Source organism: Ranitomeya variabilis, chromosome 6, assembly GCF_051348905.1.
Source record: "Ranitomeya variabilis isolate aRanVar5 chromosome 6, aRanVar5.hap1, whole genome shotgun sequence".
NCBI lineage: Eukaryota > Metazoa > Chordata > Amphibia > Anura > Dendrobatidae > Ranitomeya > Ranitomeya variabilis.
Window position 1 is genome coordinate 415,416,949 of NC_135237.1, and position 21,275 is coordinate 415,438,223.

The window sequence follows — 21,275 nt, forward strand, 5'->3', positions numbered from 1 at the left end:
TTGATTTTGTTGTCTCGTATCTTCCAGGTTCTAAGAATGTTAAGGCTGATGCCCTCTCTAGGAGTTTCTTGCCTGATTCCCCTGGGATTCTTGAGCCGGTTGGTATTCTTAAGGAGGGGGTGATTCTTTCTGCCATCTCCCCTGATTTGCGACGGGCTCTTTAGGAGTTTCAGGCTGATAAACCTGATCGCTGTCCAGCGGGGAAACTGTTTGTTCCTGACAGATGGACTAGTAAAGTGATTTCTGAGGTTCACTGTTCTGTGTTGGCTGGCCATCCTGGGATTTTTGGTACCAGAGATTTGGTTAGTAGGTCCTTTTGGTGGCCTTCTTTGTCACAGGATGTGCGTTCTTTTGTGCAGTCCTGTGGGACTTGTGCGCGGGCCAAACCTTGCTGCTCCCGCGCCAGTGGGTTGCTTTTGCCTTTGCCGGTCCCTGAGAGGCCTTGGACGCATATTTCTATGGATTTTATTTCGGATCTTCCTGTTTCCCAGAGGATGTCTGTTATCTGGGTGGTCTGTGACCGGTTTTCTAAGATGGTTCATTTGGTACCTTTGCCTAAGTTGCCTTCCTCTTCTGAGTTGGTTCCGTTGTTTTTTCAGCATGTGGTTCGTTTGCATAGCATTCCGGAGAATATTGTGTCCGATAGAGGTTCCCAGTTTGTTTCTAGGTTTTGGCGGTCCTTTTGTGCTAAGCTGGGCATTGATTTGTCTTTTTCTTCCGCATTTCATCCTCAGACAAACGGCCAAACCGAGCGAACTAACCAGACTTTGGAAACTTATTTGAGATGCTTTGTGTCTGCCGATCAGGATGATTGGGTGGCTTTCTTGCCATTGGCCGAGTTTGCCCTTAATAATCGGGCTAGTTCTGCTACCTTGGTGTTACCATTCTTTTGTAATTCTGGGTTTCATCCTCATTTTTCTTAAGGGCAGGTTGAGTCTTCTGATTGTCCTGCGGTGGACTCTATGGTTGACAGGTTGCAGCAGATTTGGGCTCATGTTGTGGACAATTTGGTGTTGTCTCAGGAGGAGGCTCAGCGTTTTGCCAACTGTTGTCGGCGTGTGGGTTCCCGTCTTCGGGTTGGGGATTTGGTCTGGTTGTCTTCTTGTCATGTTCCTATGAAGGTTTCTTCCCTGAAGTTCAAGCCTCGGTTTATTGGTCCTTATAGGATTTCTGAGATTATCAATCCAGTGTCTTTTCGTTTGGCCCTTCCAGCCTCTTTTTCCATCCATAATGTTTTTCATAGATCTTTGTTGCGGAAATATGTGGTGCCCGTGGTTCCCTCAGTTGATCCTCCTGCCCCGGTGTTGATTGATGGGGAGTTGGAGTATGTTGTGGAGAAGATCTTGGATTCTCGTTTTTCTAGACGGAGGCTTCAGTATCTTGTCAAGTGGAAGGGTTATGGCCAGGAGGATAATTCTTGGGTTTTTGCCTCCGATGTTCATGCTGACGATTTGGTTCGTGCCTTGCATTTGGCTCGTCCGGATCGGCCTGGTGGCTCTGGTGAGGGTTCGGTGACCCCTCCTCAAGGGTTGGTACTGTTGTGAATTCTGTTGTGGGTTCTTCTCTTAGGCTCCCTCCGGTGGTTATAAGTGGTAGTGCTGCTGTTTGTCCTTCACAACAGTCATCAGCTGTTTCCACTTTGGACGGGGCTATTTAGTCTGGCTTCTTCCTTTAGTGAGTGCCAGTTGGCCATTGTTTTCTAGGGATCCACATCTCTGCTTGGTTTCTCCTTCTGGATTGTCCAAATCGTCAAAGATAAGTCCTGGCTCTGTTTTTGCAGTCCACATGCGGTGGACTTAATAGTTCTGTGAATTGCTATGTTTTTTCTTGTCCAGCTTTGTCTGTGTTAAGATTTACTCAGCCAAGTTGGAAGCTCTGGAGTCACAGAGTTACCCTCCATGCCTTTAGTTAGGTGTGGAGATTTTTGTATTCTCTGTGGTGGATTTTGTAGTATGTTTTATACTGACCGCACAGTACTCTTTCCTGTCTTTTCTTTCTAGGTAGCATGGCCTCCTTTGCTAAATTCTGTTTTCAGTCTGCGTTTGTAATTTCCCTCTCCTCTCACAGTCAATATTTGTGGGGGGCTGCCTTTCCTTTGGGTATTTTCTCTGAGGCAAGATAGTATTCCTGTTTCTTTCTTTAGGTGTAATTAGTCCTCCGGCCGTGACGAGGTGTCTAGGGAGTGACAGGAACATCCCACGGCTACTTCTAGTTGATGTGTTAAGTTCAGGGTCTGCGGTCAGTATAGAGGCCACCTACTCCAGAGCTCGTCCATGCTGCTCCTAGGCCACCAGCTCATAACAGCTCCCTCTCTATCCCTCTTCTTACGCATAGATGACCTGGTGATATTCGAATAAAGGACTTTCTATTTTAAGGATTGGTGAGTGCTACTTTTTCTTTTCTTTTTATAAAAGCCTATTAATAACTACACTTTGTTTCCCATCACTCAGACAGTTGTTTTTCTAATTACACATATTTTCCCCTAGTCCCATTATTCTCATTTCATATACCAACCTTGTGTATGGCACCATCTCATATGGTCTATATGGACATTTGAAATGTCCATATAGACCATAGCTACTGCATTTCCCTGGTCCAGTCTAACTCACCTCCTCATAGAAGATGATCAAATTAGACTAATCTCTCATAAAGCCATGCTGATGTTTGGTCATGAGGATATTCTTACTGAGACTCTCCAGTCTAGCATCTATTAGGAAACCCTCAAGGATTTTACCCATGGTAGAGGTTAAACTTACCAGCCTATAATTTCCAGTCTCAGATTTTGTCCCCTTTTGAAATATTGGTACCACATTTGCTATGCACCAGTCCTGTGATACAAAGCCTGTTATTATGGAATCCTTAAATATTAGAAATAATGGTCTGTCTACCACAATACTTAATCCTGCAGTACTCGGGGGTGCATGCCATCCGGGCCAGTGATTTGTCTACTTTAGTGATTTTGAGGCAGTGCCGTACTTCTGCTGGGTTAAGCAGGTGACATTTAGTGGAGAATTTCTAGTATCCCTAATTATGTCATCTGTCATGGGATTTTCTTGCATAAATACTGTAGAGAAGAAGGTGTTTAGCAAATTTGACCTTTCCCTCATCCTCTTTCACCATAGTCATGATTTTTTAAGGGTGCTGTCACCTCATTGCACATCTCTTAAAATAATTTTTGTTTCATTCCACAAAAAATCTTGATTTATCCAAGTGTAATTAACAGCTATGCATAACCGAATGTGCACTAGCTTACAGGGGGTGAACATAGATTACAGGAGTTTTCTAGGCTTACAATATTGATACCACTATCTTGGTATACAGTAAGTCATCAATTTCAGTTTCATAGAAGCTTTGAACGACCACTGCAGTTAATGGAGCTCTGCTTTCCAACTATGTTCACTGTTTACATCCAGCTGGAGTTGAAAATCGCTGATTGGTGTGAGTGCAGTGTGCCAGATCCCACTCAGATCTACTATTAATAGGTCATTTAAGTCTTTGGCCTAGAAAACTCTTTGACCTGAATTCCTATGCTACAGATGTTATCTTAAGTGAACTCCCACACTACCATTTATCTAAAACAAAACCCATTCAAATGCATAGAAGCAATTTTCAGAAGCAGAAATTTCTGCAACAAAATCTGCATTGTAGGATGCTAGCCTTAGAATGTAGTTTTAACCTGAAATTTGATTTACTGAAACGGAATCTGTCAGTAACATTCGTAGTAGGTTAGCAGAGTTACTGCAGGTAAGGACAATGTTAAACCTTTCTAAGGATACCTGTTTGTTCGCTGTGTGGTGCTCCCTCGCTATGACATTCGTCTTTACTTCATATGTCAGTTAGCATCACAAGTGATGCAGTAGGCGTATGGGTGGCACCCCAGGGTCCTGGTTGTCACAGTAACATTGCTTCCCTCATTGGAGGAGTGGTGTTACATTTGGAGGCAAGAAAGGATAACTGTCACCAGGTAAACACAAGCATGCAACATGTTCACACTCCAGGCCACCAGGGGGAGGTTTTGATCCTATTTAGTAGAAGACTCCCCATATATATGGTAGTTTGAAGGGAAAGTTAGACAGAGTTTGTGCCAGGAAGCCGACTGGAGCAGTCTAAGGCAGAAGAAGGTGTATGGAGCTGTGTAGCTGCAGTGCTGCAGCTCCTGGGAAGAGATCATTCAAAAGCCGAATATATTGCAGTGAGCGTGTAGGAGAGATAAGCACAGGAGAGTAAGACCAGTGGGAGACCAGCCACGAGCAGGCTGCCTCCTTCTGAGATGCAGATAACGGTAGCTGGAACACCGAGGTTGTACGGGACTCCACGACTTCCACGACTTGCTGAACTGCAAGTTAGGCTACTTTCACACTAGCGTTAACTGCAATACGTCGCAAATGCGTCGTTTTGCCGAAAATACGCATCCAGCAAAAGTTCTTGCTGGATACGTTTTTTCGTCATAGACTAACATTAGCGACGCATTTGCGACGCATTGCCAAACGTTGCGTCCGTTTTGCGACGCTTGGGCGTGTGGTAGCGGATCGTCGGGAGAAAAAAACGTTACATGTAATGTTTTTTGCTCCCGACGGTCCGCTTTTTCCGACCGCGCATGCGCGGCCGGAACTCCGCCCCCACCTCCCCGCACTTCCCCGCACCTCACAATGGGGCAGCGGATGCGTGGGAAAAATGCATCCGCTGCCCCCGTTGTGCGGCGGAGACCACGCTAGCGTCGGGAACCTCGGCCCGACGCATAGCGACGGGTTGTTCCCGACGCTAGTGTGAAAGTAGCCTTACTTGTCCGCCTTAATACCCAGGAGGCACGGTGACACCTATAGAGTCCGGGGCATGCTAGAGTCCCTGTAAAAAGGCTCAAGTCACCAGTCATACGGGTTATGTCCTATCCTATACGGGGGACAGAGAGACGATCTGTGAGGACCTTATATGAAGCCATAGGCAGTAAGGAACTACAACACCACCGCGCTAGAGGAATGCTTTAATCTTCACCTGGATAAGGGGACTCCCAACTTACCTCCAAGCCGGCCGGACCCTGCCTGCCCTGTGATCTGGTGCCCTGGACTGTGGCTGCCTGAAGTCTTCAGTAAACAAGGTAAAGAGACTGCAAACCTGTGCCCTCGTTCTTTACTGCACCTTCCACCATCTTCCATCTACGCATCGGGAGCCCTGGGGATATACTTCACCTGTGGGAAGTTATACCATCTAGCAGCTGCCATAACATCACCCCAGAGGACCCCTTAAAGCAGCGTCGGTCCCCACTGACCGAATACCACAGGTGGCGTCACGAACATAAACTTTATTCATCAAATCCCCTATAAAGACTTTCCCCTTTTACATGGGCGCCCAGGGCCACGGACCGGGTTGCCACCGTGACATCCCCCTGTGAACACGGACCCGGTACCGGGTACCCCACGGCCCTGGCGGGCGACTCATATGCACTTGCAGTCCTTGGCTCCTCTACGCTTGTCCCCACTAGTGCCACTCTCCTCTCTTGATTGACAATGACGGTTTTTCATGCTTGGAGGGACTTATTTTGCCTCCTTTCATTATGAATTCCATAAGTTCTTTACTTTTTATGTTTTTTTAAGTGATTGGATGCTTTCTTTGGGTGGATTTGTTATGCTTATTTTTCAAGATGCATGTTTATATGCATTTTTTATGGTGTATGTTAATGCAGAAAATGTTAGTTACGATATTAATTTATTTTTACTCACTTAATATATAAAGGAAATGTTAAAGAGAACCTGTTACCTGATTGTTTTATGCACCATGGAAGTATGCTTTTAAATACAATACTTTATGTTGGTATATCACATAAAATCTCCATAAAATACATTTAAATTTGTTGGTGTAATGTGAAAAAATGTAGAAAAGTTTATGCCGTATGAATACTTTTTCAGTGCACTTTAAACTAGTGTCGTTAATCATCACTCTATACTGTGTCCATCACACTTTCCTGGCATCAACATCAGTTAGGCGGTGTCGCCTGACCGCTGCAGCCAATCATTGGCTACTGATCAAATGCAGCCTATACATTCTGTATGAACAGTTTCCTGGCTGTAGCTGTTATGTGATACCCACTGCCAAATGTTGGTGCCAGGAGACTGGTGGGAGACACACTACGGAATCTGTACGAATGGAATACAAATCCTGCAGGAAGGGGTCTACAGTTTTTTTTTTGTTTTCATTCTTACACCTCCCTGGTCCCCGATAACTTAAAATTTTAGAATAGTGGAGAACTCCTTTAAGCATAATATGGAGATAGGTCCGCTGTAATATTAGCCCAAACATCACAGACCATATATTGCATAAATATTGTGTATTATGTCATTTGTTTAACGGCACCTAGTGCTCTGTACACCGTGGCCTCTGTTCACACAGGATGCATCATGGTTAGCCCGCTATACATATGGCGTCATTAATAGGCTTTGTACCATATACTTTGCATTCCTGTGTGAACATGCCACATACAGACTATTTGTTGCACGGGTGCTCCAAGCGGCCAATTCTTGATTGTAGGTTGGCTGCATTAGTATTATTTCCACCTGTGTATTTGCTATCTCTACGTAGGCCTGGTGCACCCTGGTTAGTGCAATTGTTGGAGGCCCTGAACAGGTAAGCATCTCTGCCTGTGTTCTGGTGTTTTTTTTTGTTTAGTATAGTGGAGGTTTTTCCTCTTATGGTGTTTAACGGCACCTAGTACAGATTACAGAGGACTCGCCGGCTCTCTCTGGCTCCCTCCTCTCCTCATAGGTCAGAAATAAAGAATATTAGATGACTTTACACATCATGGCAGGTCAGTCCTCATTTGTATACATGTTTATATTTGGAAATTTCACACAATATTTAATTATTAATGACCATTATGGATTATTTCCATATAACAGTTCATTTTCAGGGTCTGAAATCGCTTTCTCAGCCTACATGTATAAGTGACCTTCAGTAAAAGTTATAAGCTGTTCAATAAACGTTTTGCTCATGTAGGATCACTATTTTATGGCCTACACACCAGGACCCAGTGCAGTGTGGGTATTACAGTAGACAATCCTCATGAGAAGTGCTAAAACCCTTCCAATATATGGTTAGTCTGCCAGTCTACAATATTCCTGGCACATGGAGCCAGGCAGTGCTAGGAAAGATCCATCAGTATCTAGAGAGTTATTCGTTGTAATGCCGTGCAGCACGTGTGCTCAGTCGCTGCTGGAGAGAATTGGTCGTGGATGAGACATGAATAGTTAAACTATAGCGTCTTGTATGAGCGTATAAGTGGCTATGAAGAGATAGCAGCTTGTGTCAGGCTCTCTCCCTCCCCATGCTGCTATATTTATCATGACATGTGTCCATAAATGGCTCGGACTGGGGCTCGGACATTCCAGTGACACCAGGCTTCATTTTTGCACTGGACTCCTATGTCCAGGTCCTAGTACTGGTCTCTTCAATCTTATTATTGGATTCTGGATTTTCCCCATAGATTTTACCCATATTGTGAGAGAACTTCCTGCCTTGAGGTAAGTGTGAACTGTTAGATATGACACTCTTGTCTCACATGCCCAAAATAATTAGCTGTAATGGCTGCTGCGATCTAGAGCACCGAACGTCGCTGTGGATAGTGTAGCCCTTATCCAGTGACGGTAACCTGGTACTCCAAAGTCTGTCCGTATTATATAGCGTTATTCAGTATGGGCTCATACTTACTAAATGTCGTTAACATGATGGAACTAATCTTCTTTGTTGGTTGCTTTCTGCAGAGCTTCATTGTACAGCTAAACTAACAGTGTGGTATGAGCTCGTGTGAACACTGTGTGGCTTCAGTGTATTTGGCTAAAACTAAAATGAATTCCTCTCCGATTCATGTTGAAGATTTCTGTCTCATTTTTGTTCGTCTTACTGTTGTATGTTTTTTTTTACTGATTACTTTTATCTTAGCAAAAATATATCATAAACATTTCATAGAGATTCCTATATTCAAAATTGGGCTCCTCGCTCTTGCCCATTACATTTACAGGATTGGAATGATATTAGACTAGATCTGTAATCTTACTGCAAGCCAACATTTTTGTTCCATAATTTTGAATAGCTTTTGTAGTCAATAAGTAACTCTGAGGCTTGACCGTTAAAGATATTGCAACTATTTTGTCGATACGAAAAGAGGGTTTTGATTTGATGACATTGAAATACTCCATATCCCATAGTGCAAATTTAATCCACTGGGCTGGGAGCTGACTCTGAGGGTGTTCCAGGCTAATGAATGTGTGATATTATTGGATATGAGGATATAATGTAACACTTACATTCATAACACTCCAAGAATATATCCTGTATAATCTGTACATATCATGCAGGTACAGTCATCCAGGTAGCCTCTCTTTATAGATATGCCTAAATACTGTACAATAAACAGGTTAATGTAAATGTGGCTTGGCAACCCATACCTATATGTCCTATTAGAGAATTTGTACATTATTGGGGTCCCCACTTGGACCTTTTTATGGGCCAGAATAGAAAGCTTTGGCAGACTAAGTGCAATACATTTTATGGTCATCTTAGCTTGTCAGATGGATTATATCTGAACTATTTAGTTGTAAAAGTTTTTTTTATTTGAAGTCAAGCCTATAATGGTCTATGTATCAAAAAAATATAGATATTCACATGCTGCTGCCCAATTTCTCCTCTATAATGCTTCATGGGTCTCCACCAATCTCCGTTCTTCCTTTTCTGGTGAGGATCACATATGATCTCTGTGTCAACACCGTCGACACTGATTGGCTGCAGCAGTCATGTCCCTTTCCACCAGAAGGGGATGGACATATTTTTTAAAGTGAGTAAAGGAAGAAACTGTAGGAGAGATCAGCGCACATAGGGTCTAATCCAATGGATACAAAACTGATACATTCAGATTATACTAACCTGATAGATCTATTAGCATGGCGTATAGATCTTAATGGAGATATCAGCTGCAGCAGATCCACGGGTCAGCAAGTGACCATATCAGATACAATAAAATAGAAGATTTGTGGATGTAATTTGCGCCTCCGAATAAGATGTAGAACCAGAAATATCCAAAATGAAAGATAGTGGGTTTTTTCAACACGTTTCGAAGTTCAGATGACTTCGTCCTCAGGACCCAACCACATGTATACATTTTGGATATTTTTGGTTCTACATCTTATTCAGCAGCGCAGATTACATCCACAAATCTCCTATTTTATTGTTAAAGTGAGTAAAGAAAGTTCCTTGTGCCCCCAAAACTGGAACTATTCACGAAGACATGATATATGCTACAAAATGTAAGAGCTGACTAAATTCTTTGAAAATGACCCAACGGTCTCCTCCCAGCATATTTGAGAATACTTATTTCAGACTAAAGCTGGGAATATACTTTAGATAGTTTAGCTGTTGAATGCTTGTTCGACCAACATCTGTTTCCTCTCGATCCCCTCAAACACATATAATCTCGGTTTGGCCAGACATATTTGTTTTCTAATATTTATGACCGCAACTTATCTTCCCTGTGAATCAAACGATCACGCATGTTAAAATCTGACAGCCAGCAAATTATTTCCTCAAGCATCTACCATCAAGAGTAAATTAGGACACCCTAACTTAAGGTGGTGGGTTTGGCCCACGTTAAAATAATGTCTATAACTTCCTTGTTCCCTATTGTTGGGTGCAAAGAAATATCAGCCAATGGAATACTTATAGAGAGTCCTGAGATATTGCTAACCATATATTATATGTGGTAGTCAGTAAGGCAGCAGGTAGACATCTGCCCAAACTATTTTCTTGCCAATTGCTATTTTAAACAAAGTCCAGCAACTAATGTGTATGGTCAGTATTAGAGGCCCCTGGAAAGTAACTAATTAGATGGCGCTCATCTAAAAAGAGTTTAGGGAACATCATAGATACAATTGATGTTTCTTTAGGCATTGCCATTGTCAACAATAAAAAGGTTGATGAGAAGCGACGTCTGCGTGTTAGAACTAAAATGTGATGTTATCTATTGGCAAGTAGAGAAGTAACTCCCTTAAAGTATCATTTATGTTCCAAGAGTAATGATTACAGTAATTAAAAACAGTGATGTAACATAGTAGAACAAGAAGATAAGTCATGCCAATGTATGAGAATTAGATCATACGATTAACATTTGACTCCAATAAAATCAATGTTTATTCAAAAATTGTTAAAAAACATCTTCATCAGTGTATATTCCATAAAAATGATTAGGGAAGAGGTCTATAAGACATGAGAGTTATTAACAATTAGCATTTGAATGTAATTTAAGAAATAATAACAGATGACCCAATATGAATAAAGTTTGAGTACCAAAGCCAATAAAAATGGGTACAAAGAACCACATAAAAATGTGCCTGAATCCGGTGCCCTCAAAGGAAAGGCATTGATGAACATTGGGAGTTGCTTCCTGTCTGAGAGTTGCTTGGACTCTTTTCCTCACTCCTGGTCCCACCAGACTCCAGAAGGACATGAGCAACACATCCTAAGTATGTGTCTGCATTCATAATTATTCTATGCCACTTACCAAAATGTATATTCATCTATTAAGAAGGGTGTGAAGTAAGGTGGCAGTCCGGAAGCTGGTAAGCCCACTGTGAACTTCTGATCTCAAAGTGGTCCTTCTTTTTTTGACATCGCTGGCACCAGTATAAGAAGCATCCTTCCCCTTCAGTATTGCACATTGCAGCCCTTGAGATTTGGTGGTATTAGATTGAGAGCCAATTATTAACCAAAGAGTCTGTTACTGGGCTGAGCTAAATGATCCAGTTCTGTAAAAAGAGCCGAAAGGCCCTTTTTCTCCCATGTCTTGATCATCATTAAAGGCACAGAGTTGATACCGATACTGGGGGTTGGAAATGCTTTCTAAAAAGTAAGGTTCTTAGGGTAGTATATACAGCTCTAGCAAAAGTTAAGAGACCACTGCACAGTTTTATAAAAATCAGCTTCTCTACATGTCTGACAGCCATTCCATTCCAGTGTCAGTTGAATTCCAACCAGAGTACACCTCATGCTACTTAATGTGCTTCTGATTAGGTGATCACCTGAACCAAATCTTATTTAATGAAGGAAAGTATAAAAAAGAATGCTGTGGTGTTCACAATCCTCTTGCAATAGTACAAGCTATATGGCAAAACAAGTGCTAGTAATATCCCAAAAGTATTAGGAATGAAAAAATAACTTAACCATGCCAAAGGAGTTGAAAAGAAAAGTCTTGAGTGAGGAAAAGAAGGGCTCAATTCTGGCTTTACTAGCAGAGGGACACAGTGAGCGTCATTTTGCCTCTATCCTTAAAATTTCTAAGATGTGTAACATTGCGCTCACTGGCGTATTGGGGAATACTCGCTTGGCAGCGGGATAAACATAGGCACGTTTTTTTCCACACAAAACAGTCCATACGGTTTATATAAGTGTCATAAACCACACCGTAAGCCAGGTTACACATCACCGGCTTACACATAGTCCGTTACTTCATCACATATGGTTTTACATTATTAGCTTGCGTCACTAAACACGCTGATTCTTATCTGACCAGTTGCCGTGGGTCACCCCACAGTTCATATGGCAGATACACTTCTATGCCGTATATTACAGTATATTACAATCCCCTTGTCCGGGATTACCTTCCAGGACCTCCGCTCCTCATGCTGACTCCTTGTCAGTCCTGTCCTTCTGAGAAAACTGCCTCACGGGGATCACCAACTTGCCTGGCAGGCACACCTCAGTCAGTCCAGACCCACCAAAGGATGGTAGCCTCCCCAACACAGACCGTCCAGGTCCACGGTCTCTCTAGGTGCTCCAGGAAGACTCCACTCACAGGAGTTTCCCAACACAGAGACCGTCCAGGACCACGGTCTCACTGTGCTCTATTCAGGACATCCATCCCCACCTGGGACCATACAACACACAGGCATGTGGCCTGTCCGGGTACTATTCAGGATGTTTGTCCAACACCTCAGGCCACCAGGTCCAAAGCCCCACCATGTGCTCTTCAGAGAGTTAGCACTCCCAACACATAGGCTTCCAGGACCTTCAGTACATAGACCACACTCAGAGCCATGTGACCCACACCCTGGTCACGTTATACACCTGTAACCACTCCCATAGATGGGAAGTGTGTGTGTGGCTATTTCGACCACCCCATCTCTCATAACTAGCCCTGCCAGCCTCCCTTCACAATTATACAAACAACACATTTACTTGTGGGACTACAGGTCCCAGAACAACCTTACTTCAGGCTGGCAGTGCAGAGTGCCTTCCTCTGTGACACACATACCGGCCATTTACTATAATGCTGGCCTTTATCTCATCACCACAGTTGTGCCTGCAATTGCCATGCATTCCTATGGTCTCAATACGCCTCCATTCGTATTCTGGGGAGACCATGCAGCGCCCCCTACCTGTAACAGGGGTCACTGCATCACAGATGGCAGTCCATTACAACAAGGTCAAGCATCACACATTGGAGACAACAAAGCTACAGACCGGCAGAGGGCAAAAACGACTCTCCACTGACCGGGAAGACCATCATCTTCTTCGAATGTCACTCAGAAACCGCAGGATGACATCAAGTGACCTACAAAAGGAATGGGAAATGGCAGCTGGGGTGAATTGCACAGCAAGAACAGTTTGTAATAGGCTTCTAGAGGTGGGACTCAAGTCGTGTAAAGCTAGAAAAAAGCCTTTCATCAATGAGAAGAAAACGAGAGCCAGGCTGAAGTTTGCCAAAGACCATAAGGATTGGACCATAGAGGACTGGAGTAAGGTAATCTTCTCTGATGAGTCTAATTTTCAGCTTTGCCCAACACCTGGTCGTTTAATGGTTAGACGAAGTCCTGGAGAGGTGTGCAAACCACAGTGTCTTGCACCCACTGTGAAATTTGGTGGAGGATAGGTAATGATCTGGGGATGCTTCAGCAAGGCTGGAATTGGTCAGGTTAATCTTTGCGGACATATGATTCAAGCCGCATACAAGGTTATCCTGGAAAAAACAGTTGATTCCTTCTCAGGCAATGTTCCCCAACTCTGAGGACTGATTTTTCCAGCAGGACAATGCGCCAGGCCACACAGCTAGGTCAATCAAGGTGTGGATTAAGGACCACCACATCAAATCCCTGTCATCAAACATCAAACTTCTGTGAAATCCAACTGTCCACTTAGGAAGCAACACTGTTTGACAATCAATTTCACATGCTGTTGTAAAAATGGAATAGACAACAGATGGAAATTATTGGCAATTATCAAGACACACTCAATAAAGGAGTGGTTCTGCAGGTGGGGACCAGAGACCGCATTTCAGTACCAATGCTTTCCGGCTGATGTTTTGGTCACTTTTGAATGTTGGTTGTGCTTTCACACTCGTGGTAGCATGAGACGGACTCTACAATCCACACAAGTGGCTCAGGTAGTGCAGCTCATCGAGGATGGCACATCAATGTGAGCTGTGGCAAGAAAATTTGCTGTATCTGCCAGCGTAGTGTCCAGAGGTAGGAGGCACTACCAGGAGATATATGGTGTACCACCACATTATGGGTGTCAGGTCCGAGCATTCCTACATGAACAGTTTCCTGGAAAGTGTTATTGGTCGTCGTGGGCCAGTTGAATGGCCACCAAGGTCTCCCGATCTGACCCCCTTAGACTTTAATCTTTGGGGTCATCTGAAGGCAATTGTCTATCCTGTGAAGATACGAGATGTGCAGCATCTGAAACAACGGATACTGGAAGCCTGTGCTAGCATTTCTTCTGCGGTGTTACTATCAGTGTGTCAAGAGTGGGAGAAGAGGGTTGCATTGACAATCCAACACAATGGGCAGCACTTTGAACACATTTTATAAGTGGTCATAAACTTGTAAATGACTCATGAAAGAATAAAGTTACGTTAAGACCACGCACACCATTGATTTTCTTGTGAAATTCTCAATAAGTTTGATGTGTCACGTGACCCTCTTCCCATTGGAAAAAATAAAGTTGGATCCAAAATGGCCGAGTTCAAAATGGCCACCATCGTCACCACCCATCTTGAAAAGTTTTCCCCCTCCCATATGCTAATGTGCCACAAACAGGAAGTTGATATCACCAACCATTCCCATTTTATTTAGGTGTATCCATATAAATGGCCCACCCTGTATATATATTGCTTTTTATCGCATTTTTTATGTAGCTATTTTAATACCTTAGCCTTATCCCAAATCCTAGCAATAAGTCTAACTTTAGCTCTAGGTTTAATCTTAGCCCTAAGCCTAACCCATAGCCATGGGCCTTACCTTAAACCAATGCGTAGCCCTAATTGACACTATGTAGGGTTAGAAAAAGCGTAAAACTGTAAAAGCAGCTCTTATTAATTAATGAAGACAGTATTGAATCGTGGGCATTGCGCTTCATTCCATATTGTCTTCATTCAATAGTTGCTCATATTCTGTCATCTTGGTCACTACTTATGCAGTGTGCAGAAGTCAAAATGAGTTTGTCATCAGCAGCTGTGCTCTGCATAGGCAGCGACTGAGTTGATGAAGCTCACTACATTATGCTGAGCTTTGTCATTTGCCACTGCCCATACAGAGCGCAGCAGCTAATGACACACTCATTTTGCCTGTTGCACTGTACAGTTCCAGGAAGGGACTCGCTGTGCCGCTCTAAAAAAAGCATATATTTTCAAAGCCTGATGAAGGACCTGAGCCCCTGTATCTTGAATTTTGCAATCTCTCTAATTTATAGGGGGTATTCACACTTATACATCCACATTATTTTAGTTTTGTTATTTTGTTATCCCCCTTCAAAATTATTTTAGTTTGTTTTTCAATATATTTGTATAGTTAGTTTATAGCAATTTTTTTTTCTGGAGATATACTTAGGGTTGCTGTTGTGCTGAAAAGTTACATTCGTCTTCACCTTTGGCTTTTTAGCAGTGGCCTGAAGGTTTTGTTGGTAAATCATAGTTATTTCTAATATATATGTTGTAAAAAGTCTACCTACTCTCCTGTTAAAATGTCAGGTTTTTGTCATGTAAAAAAAATCATACCAAGAAGAATAATGTCAGATCTTTTCCCCCCACTAGACTGTTCACGATGAGTTTTTGTTGAGTTGTTATCATTGTTTGTTTTCACTATGTCAAAGGCAGTGTCTTAGGCCATGTGCACACGTTTATTATTTTTCACGTTTTTTTCGCGTTTTTTCGCTATAAAAACGTGATAAAAACGCGAAAAAAACGCTAACATATGCCTCCTATTATTTACAGTGTATTCCGCATTTTTTGTGTGCAAACGTTGCATTTTTTTCCGCGAAAAAAATCGCATCGCGGAAAAAAAAGCAACATGTTCATTAAAAATGCAGAATTGCGGGGATTCCGCACACCTAGGAGTGCATTGATCTGCTTACTTCCCGCACAAGGCTGTGCACACCATGCGGGAAGTAAGCAGATTGTGTGCGGTTGGTACCCAGGGTGGAGGAGAGGAGACTCTCCTCCACGGACTGGGCACCATATAATTGGTCAAAAAAAAAGAATTAAAATAAAAAATAGTCATATACTCACCTTCGATGGCCTCCGGAGTCTTCCCGCCTCTCCGGTGCATGCTGCCGCATCTATAGTAAAAAGTTGGTCACACTTGTCAAACACTATGTTTGACAAGTGTGACCAACCTGTCAGTTTTCCAAGTGATGCTACAGATCGCTTGGAAAACTTTAGCATTCTGCAAGCTAATTTCGCTTGCAAAATGCTAAAAAAACCAGGAAAAAAAACGCAAAAAAAAATGCGGATTTCTTGCAGAAAATTTCCGGTTTTCTTCAGGAAATTTCTGCAAGAAATCCTGACGTGTGCACATACCCTTACAGTTCCAGCAAAGTAGGTGGGATTATAGAGGTCTCATGCCCACTGTGCTTCTTTTTTGCTCAATGTAAACTGAGCTGCGGTACATGTTTAAGATCTGCAGCAATTCAATTTCTCGTACGGGTACGCTGAGTTTTATGTGCAGATTTGTCCCATAGACTTGCATTAGATGTGGAATATCCACAGGTAAAAAACCCACATGCATTTTGAGTGCATTTCTGCCACGGAAACACATTAAAAACACTTGTAATCGGCACAAGACTATATCAATAAAGTTTTGGTTAAACAAAATACCAGGAAGTATAAAAAACTAAGCAGCTTTATTTGCCCCCTTACGACATCCGGCAGAAATGTACACCGGTGTCGGACTCCCTCTCTTTGATGCGGGCTCCGGCGATGGTATGTTAAAACCAATAGTGTTGTTCAAAAGTACAACTCGTCCCGCAAAAAACAAGCCCTTACAGGGCCATATTGATGGAAAAATAAAAAAAGTTATGGCTCTGGGAAGAAGGGGAGCAAAAAATGAAAATGCAAAACCAAAAATACCTCTGGTCGTTAAGGGGTTAAATTAATGCGAATACACATGTTTTGCTATGCGTATGTTTATTTCCATTGTGTCTATTGGAATAATACAAAACAACTGAGAAAAAAAAGGCAAATTGGACATAATTTCACCCAAAACCCCAAAAATGGTCTGGACAGTTTTTTTGTGTTGTTCCAATAAACACAATAGAAGTAAACATGTGTATAACAAAATGTGTAATTGCAATAATTTTCTAGGAGAAATACTTCATTTTTCTGGAACAATTTCAAGGGTGTCAACACTTTCGGCCATGACTGTATGCATGTAAAGAAACTAGTATTAAGCGCTAACTAGTGATGAGCGAATATACTCGTTATTTCTCGAGCATGCTTGGGGGTCCTCGGAGTATTTTTTAGTGCTTGGAGATTTAGTTTTTCTTGCCGCAGCTGAATGATTTACATCTGTTAGCCAGCATAAGTACATGTGGGGGTTGCCTGGTTGCTAGGGAATCTCCACATGTACTTATGCTGGCTAACAGATGTAAATCATTTAGCTGCGGCAAGAACAACTAAATCTCCGAGCACTAAAAAATACTCGGAGGTCCCCCGAGCGTGCTCGGGAAATCTCGAGTACCAAGTATATTCGCTCATCACTAGCGCTAACGTATCCTAACTATAAAGAACACACTATGTAAAATATATATATATAATATAATTAAAAAATATATATTAGTCAAAAGCAAAAGTAAGTTCTGTGAAAATCAGAAAAACTATTGTGAGATCTTTTGGAATGCCTGGGGTGGACCCGCAGATCCACGACAACGAACCACCCAAGGATGAGCTGACCAGGTAGACCACCCCCTATACAGGGAGCATTAGGGGCAGACCCATGGGAGACTTGCCGCAGAAGCTGGAACCCGGAGACAGGTAGTAGGAGGTACAAAATAGAGAAGCTAGGCATAGGACGGACAGAGCGGGGTAAAATGAAGTACAGTTAGGTAAGAGCTGGGTACAGGCGAGACCAAAGGAGCAGTGCGAAGGGGAAGACACAAAGGAAGCAGGACAGGACAGAGACACCAGACTAAAGAGGAAGTGCTGGAGTGGGCGGTGCGCTCGCGCACCAGACGAGAGCCAGGGAGCGGAGAAGAATGAAGGAAAGGACGAGCGCCTGCAGGAGGAGCGTGCCGCAGCGGGTAAGTATGAGCGGAAGGAGTGGCCGTGACAAGTTCTATTTAAAAATTGTTTTATTTCTCATATAAAAAGTTTACAAGAAAAATACATTGTATTCACTATTAGTGATGAGAAAGTATACTTGTTGCTCGGGTGGTCTCTGAGTATTTGTAACTGCTTGGAGATTTAGTTTTTGTTGCCTCAGCTGCTTACAGCTGATAGACAGCTTGAATACATGTGGGGATTCCCTAACAACCAGGCAACCCCCACATGTACTCAGGCTGGCTAGCAGCCGTAAATCATGCAGCTGAGGCAAGGAAAACTAAATCTCCGAGCAGTTACAAATACTCGGAGACCACCCGAGAGGAAAACCCGAGCAACCAGTACACTCGCTCATCACTATTCACTATATGTCAGTACACTCGCTCATCACTATTCACTATATGTCAGTACACTCGCTCATCACTATTCACTATATGTCACTGTAAGAACTCAAACCTCTAAAAAGCCTAAATACTATGGCCCCTATTCAGCAACACCCGCATAAGGATTGATGAGGGGGCGTGCTGTATTTAGACGCTCCTGATTCATGAATAGGTGCATGTCGCTTCATGAATCTAGAGCGTCTGATGAGTGGTGTGCACCTTTGTGCACAACACCAGAAATCTTACTCCAGTCAGGTACAGGGAATAGGGAATGCCACAGCTTATCATAAATTAAATGAGCTGTGGCATGCTGACCCCATTGCGTTTCCCAGCTTTGCCCCTTTTGTCATTTGTCATAGCTGGGAAAAATTGTGAAAAGTCCAAAAGTTGCAAAATTTCAGCAGAATTCTGAGTTGCACCTATATTTTGCAACTTCTCAAAGCTTTTAGGGTATGTGCACACGTTGCGGATTTCTTGCAGAAAATTCCTGAAGAAAACCGGAAATTTTCTGCAAGAAATCCGCATTTTTTTTTTTGCGTTTTTTTTCCGTTTTTTTCGCGTTTTTTTAGCATTCTGCAAGCGTAATTAGCTTGCAGAATGCTAAAGTTTTCCCTGCGATCTGTAGCATCGCTTGGAAAACTGACTGACAGGTTGGTCACACTTGTCAAACATAGCGTTTGACAAGTGTGACCAACTTTTTACTATAGATGCTGCCTATGCAGCATCTATAGTAAAAGATAGAATGTTTAAAAATAATAAAAAAAAATAAAAAAATGCTTATACTCACCCAGACATCTCACCGGCGTCCGTTCCGTATAGCTGGTCTGTGCGCACAGGACCTCCCGTGACGTCACGGTCACGTGAGCGGTCACATGACCGCTCACGACCAATCACAGGACAGTGACGTCATTCGGCGAGGTCCTTCAGCGCACACCAGGTACAGAAACCGAACGGCAGCGTGCGAGGAGGCGGCAAGACATCGAGGGTGAGTATAGGACTGTTTATTATTTTATTTCTTATTTTTTGACCACTTATATGGTGCCCAGTGCGTGGAGGAGAGTCTCCTCTCCTCCACCCTGGGTACCAACCGCATATAATCTGCTTACTTCCCGCATGGTGTGCACAGCCCTGTGCGGGAAGTAAGCAGATCAATGGACCCCTAGGTGTGCGGAATCCCTGCAATTCCGCATTTTTAATGAACATGTTGCTTTTTTTTCCGCTATGCGATTTTTTCGCAGAAAAAATCGCAACATTTGCACCAAAAATGCGGAATACCCTGTAAATAATAGGAGGCTTATGTAAGCGTTTTTTTTCGCGTTTTTATCACGTTTTTATAGCGAAAAAACGCGAAAAAAACGCTAACAATCCTGAACGTGTGCACATGGCCTAATGGTAGAATTCTGGTGTGAAAGCTTTGATGAATTGGGATCCATGTCTGTGTCAAGCAGAGACTGTGGAGCTCTGGCAACTTTTAGGCCATGTGCACACGTTAAGTATTTTTCGCGTTTTTTTCGCGTTTTTTCGCTATAAAAACGTGATAAAAACGCGAAAAAAACGCTAACATATGCCTCTCATTATTTTAAGTGTATTCCGCATTTTTTGTGCAAATGTAGCCTTTTTTTCCGCGAAAAAATCGCATCGCGGAAAAAAAAAGCAACATGTTCATTAAAATGCGGAATTGCAGGGGATTCCGCACACCTAGGGGTCCATTGATCTGCTTACTTCCCGCACGGGGCTGTGCACACCATGCGGGAAGTAAGCAGATTATGTGCGGTTGGTACCCAGGGTGGAGGAGAGGAGACTCTCCTCCACGCACTGGGCACCATATAAGTGGTCAAAAAATAAGAATTAAAATAAAAAACAGTCCTATACTCACCCTCGATGTCTTCCCGCCTCCACTGCATGCTGCCGTTCGGTTCCTGTAGCTGATGTACGCTGAAGGACCTTGCCGATGACGTCACTGTCCTGTGATTGGTCGTGAGCGGTCATGTGACCGCTCACGTGACCGTGACATCACGCTAGGTCCTGTGCGCACAGACCAGCTATAGGAAGACGAACGGACGCCGCTGATGAGATGTCTGGGTGAGTATAAGCATTTTTTTATTTTTTTTATTATTTTTAAACATTCTATCTTTTACTATAGATGCTGCATAAGCTGCATCTATAGTAAAAAGTTGGTCACACTTGTCAAACAGTATGTTTGACAAGTGTGACCAACTTGTCAGTCAGTTTTCCAAGCGATGCTACAGATCGCTTGGAAAACTTTAGCATTCTGCAAGCTAATTACGCTTGCAGAATGCTAAAAAAACGCGAAAAAAACGCAAAAAAAACGCAAAAAAAAAAATGCGGATTTCTTGCAGAAAATTTCCGGTTTTCTTCAGGAAATTTCTGCAAGAAATCCGCAACGTTTGCACATACCCTTAAGAGTCTTTCTAAAGACCATCTTTGTGCTAGCTAATTTGCTTAAGGCTATGTGCACACGTTTAGGATTTCTTGCAGAAAATTCTGGAGAATTCCGGACATTTTCTGCAAGAAATCCGCAAGAAAACCGCGTGCGTTTTTGCCGTGGTTTTAACACGTTTTTGCCGCGGTTTTGACGCGTTTTTGCCGCGGTTTTTTCCGGACACTTCCCAATGCATTTTAAGTGGGAAATCCGCAAAAAAAACGCAAAATTAATGAACATGCTGCGTTTTTTACCGCGATGCGTTTTTACCGCGGAAAAAAACGCATCATGTGTACAAAAAGTGCAGAATTCATTAAAAATGATAGGATGCATAATATAAGCAGATTATTTGCGGTTTTATAGCGTTTTTATAGGGAAAAAACGCGAATAATCTGCAACGTGTGAAAAGAACCCAGGGAATGCTTTAGTTTTCACCCTTTTACCCCACTACAAGAAACTGGACTTTGGTGCCAAGGCTCTTGGGTAGTCTCTATGGAGTAATAACTGGCTGATGGAGGGACTTGGCAGAAGCCATGTTGAAGCTAGAAGGACAGGGACACCTACAAAATCAGCAGGCAGATGCAAGGTCAAGAGGATATTTGGGGTCAAGACCTTGACCTCGGAACCAGAGGGGAAAATCAGGAAGCAAGTTAAGGGTTAATTTAGCCAAGTTCTGAATCAATTCAAGGATCAGGCTAAAGACTTGTAAGAGACAAGGCAGGATAGGTATAATATCAGGAATAGTAATGAGGAATATTCCACCAGAGTTTGTATAACAATACTGTATGATGAGCAAGGGACAGGATTTCAGAGTGAAGTTTAAACCACCATGTTCTGCCATAGGCCACCTAGACTGTCCAGCGGTTGGTCTGCAGACCAT

At 42.8% G+C, this 21,275-nt stretch overlaps 1 protein-coding gene across 2 annotated transcripts in view; it reads left to right on the plus strand.

Moving 5' to 3' along the window:
* Positions 1-7,399: 7,399 nt before the first annotated feature.
* MYOM1 (myomesin 1) overlaps positions 7,400-21,275 on the plus strand; it is a 181,635-nt gene continuing 167,759 nt past the window's right edge. For both annotated transcript variants that reach the window (XM_077270304.1, XM_077270305.1), the window contains exon 1: positions 7,400-7,511. The gene's annotated coding sequence lies outside the window, so the exon portion shown is untranslated. The remainder of the gene's footprint in view (positions 7,512-21,275) is intronic.